Source organism: Ipomoea nil, unplaced genomic scaffold (genome assembly GCF_001879475.1).
Source record: "Ipomoea nil cultivar Tokyo-kokei standard unplaced genomic scaffold, Asagao_1.1 scaffold2422, whole genome shotgun sequence".
Classification (NCBI taxonomy): domain Eukaryota; kingdom Viridiplantae; phylum Streptophyta; class Magnoliopsida; order Solanales; family Convolvulaceae; genus Ipomoea; species Ipomoea nil.
The window spans coordinates 1,022,358-1,026,391 of NW_017618850.1; positions in this window are offsets into that span (position 1 = coordinate 1,022,358).

Below are 4,034 nucleotides of genomic sequence, written 5' to 3' on the forward strand. Positions count from 1 at the left end.
TTACATTTTTCGTCAAAAATATTACTGAATTTTATATAAATACAAATACAAATACAAAACGTATTGCTTCAAAAAAAAATAAAAAACGTATTAGTTATTAAAATTTTCAATAATTAATGGATTATTACTTAATTAAATTTTACTTTTTAATCAATTAATTTAATTAGTAATGAACATAGTGATTTTGTAACGCACATAGGCATTTAATTTTCTAGTCTTGAAATATTTATCCTACAAATCCTACAATTGAGTCTTGAATGTTGTTGAAAATTTTTAGAAAGCTTGTTTTAGAAAATCATACCTTAGCTTTTTACTTATTTGAGTAATTCACATAGTACATAGTCTTAAAATTTTGTCTTCTAAAAATCTTTATCTTACGATTGAGCTGAGCATTTAATGTTGTTCATTGTCTTCACAAGCTTTTGCTAGAAATTCAAACTCTCCAACTAATTAGTAACGCACATAGCCTTTTAATTTATAAGTGAGGCACATACATAGTCAATTAGTAACGCACACACTCGTTTTGTAACACATATAACATACTCATTTAAATACGTCATTTAGAAATATTTAGAAATACACTCGATTATATTAGAACATATGAACTTTTGACTTAATTAATTAAGGCACATATCCATTTTATTTGGTCATCCATAAATATTTATCCTTTGACATAATAGTAATAGTAATAGTAATAGTAATAGTAATAGTAACAGTAACAGTAATAGTAACAGTAATAGTAACAGTAATAGTAATAGTAATAATAATAATAATAATAATAATAGTAATAGTAATCCTTTCCTTTATTAGTTATATAATAAAGCTATATGGTTTGGGAAATAATTAATGTTACAATTAATGCCACAACATCCTTTATTATTAAAAAAAAAAAAAAACACAACATTTAAAAAATAAAATCGCTATATATTATATAATCATATAAAAAATATACCTCCTTTCAAAAAAAAATATAAAAAATATGCTTTTGAAAAATAAAATAGCTATATATTATATAATCATATAAAAAATGTGTTCAATTAGAGTTTAAATTTGCACATACAAAATTTGAAATTTGCTTTCCAAATGTAATTATCTTAGTTATTATTTGTATTGTGAAAATTATAATATAGATGAAATACAATTAAGAATAAATCAATGTAATTATGTAAATTATCTCTATAAGTTTATTTGAATATGCACATAATTAGAGATTATGTTAACCATACAAAATTATAATTGTAATTTTAATTTTAATTTTAATTTTAATTGTAATTTTTTATTCTATAAAAATAATAAATACTTGACCAATGGAAGCTCAAAAATATTATTATAGACCAATGGAAGCTCAAAAATATTATTATATTAAATAATTTAAAATATTTTAATTTTTTTATTTTTTATTTATATTTATAATAAAATAATTTTTTTCCGTGCATCGCGCGGGTGAATTACTAGTAATAATAATAACAACAACAACAACATAATGATGATGAAGCATTAAAGTTAGAAATAATAATTAATTTATCTACGTAATTTTAACAAATGAAACATTCAACTACTACACTACCACTTTTCTAAATGTGAAGCATCTATAATAATAATAATAATAATAATAATAATAATAATAATAATAAAACAATAATAATAATAATAATCATCTTATTACAATAAATTATTATCATTATTATTTATTAATTTTGTAATGATGCATTATGTATCTATCTATCAATAATATAATTAAATTTAATAAAATTTAGATAGATATATATTAATGGACAACAATTAGTTGTAAAATATTTACAAATTATCAATTTCAACTCTCTCTTTTTTTTACATGTTTTAAATTAAAATAATTTGCCAAGCACCTTGTACTCAGATGACATGTAGTGACCTCTCCTATGTGGAAGGTCATGAGATCGAGCGTCGATGGAGACGTTGTTGACTCTTTGTGCTTTATTAGGTTGAGAAAGTATGTTTGAAAAGATATTACAATGTAATAGAGTCAGTAGCATTAAAATAATTTATCTCAATTTTTTTTAATAATAATGTGCCTATTATTATATTGAGTTAATACCCAAAATGGTCCCTCGACTATGCCATAATTACCAATTTGGTCCTCAACTACCATTCTTACCCAATTAAGTCCTCAACTATGTAATTTTTACTCAATTAAGTCCTCAACTATACAATTCTTACCCAATTTAGTCCTCAACTATACAATTCTTACCCAATTTAGTCCTCTGTATTAATTTGACTGTTTGTTGACTGTCAAAAGTCGGGATAAAATTATAATTTTACAAGATTTCTCCTTCCTCTCCATTTAGCAGCGCCAAACCATGCAGCAATACACTCCGATCAGATTTCGATTGTCAAAAAATCGTTGGAAATCAAATTCATGGGTTATCCGATGCATAACCACTACTTTGATACTGACAGGTTTAGAACCCAACCGGAGCTTATTGCTACATGGTTTGGCGCTGCTAAATGAGGAGGAAGGAGAAAACTTGTAAAATTACAACTTTATTTCCAATTTTGACAGTCAACAAACAGTCAAATTGACAAAGGACTAAATTGGGTAAAAATTGTATAGTTGAGGACTTAATTGGGTAAGAATGATAGTCGAGGACCAAATTGGTAATTACGACATAGTCGAGGGACTATTTTGGGTATTAACTCTATTATATTTATACATTTGGCAAAATCTCCTACTAAACCGTCTAAAAGATCGTCATCTGACGAGTCAAAGTTTTTTTAAAACTATTACATTTACCTCATAACTATTCTAATTTTTCTCATAAGTAACTCTTTAACCCTAATATTACATTTCGATTTAAAACTATTACAGTTTGTTCAAAGGTATCACATTTTTCAACATAAGTATTATACTTTCTCTCATAAGTAACAATCAATCAATTTATCCATAATTAAAATATTTTTTTGTCATAAGTAATTATTCTATCCAAAATATTACATTTTTTATTTAAAAGAAGTTCACTATCCTTTTTAAGTAACACTCAATTTATTTTTCATTGGTATTGCATTTTCTAGCATTAGTATTACATTTCTATCTTGACCCGATCCGTTCAACAAAAGAGTACTCACTCTTAACATAATACATAAACACACACACACACACACACACATAAACTTCTCTGAATAGAGTGATTTTGTCACGTTTAGTCTTACACTTTCAAATTTACCATCGGTGGTCCTTTGACTTTCAAATTGTTACCATCCGCGGTTCAAGTTAACCACCTATGGTCCTTCAACTATCAAATTTTAACCACTCATGGTCCTTCCATAAGGACCACAACTGGTTAAATTTTGATAGTTGAAGGGCCATGGGTGGTTAACTTGGACCGTGGATGGTAACAATTTGAAAGTCGAAGAACCATGATTGGTCAATTAGAAAGTTTAGGACCAAACATGACAAAACTGCTATACTCGGAGGAACCTAGATGGTATTAACTCATATATATATATATATATATATATATATATATATATATATATATATATATATATATATATATATATATATATATATATATATATATATATATATATATATATATATATATATATATATATACATATAGGCTAATGTTCCAATGAGACAACATCTTCTCGTGAGACACAACATGAACACACAAAATCTACTACATGAATGCAAACACATTAGATTATTTGCACTCATGTTGGGCAAATTGCACACTCTAGATTGTGTGCATTCATGTAATAGACTGTGTGCATTTATGTTGTGTCTCATAGCCTCATGGGAATATGTACAACTAAAAAATTGCACGTCTCATTTGATTATTTATTTATATACATATGTGTATATACTTTTCATATATATATATATACACTATACATACGTACATACATACATAACGTATGTATGTATGTATGTATATTCATGTGAAAATAGACTCTTAGGTAAAAATTGTAGACTAATCTTATCCATCTATTTTGATAGATAAATGATTGAGGATTATTGAAAATAAGAACAAAAGAGGTAGGGTTAGTTTATA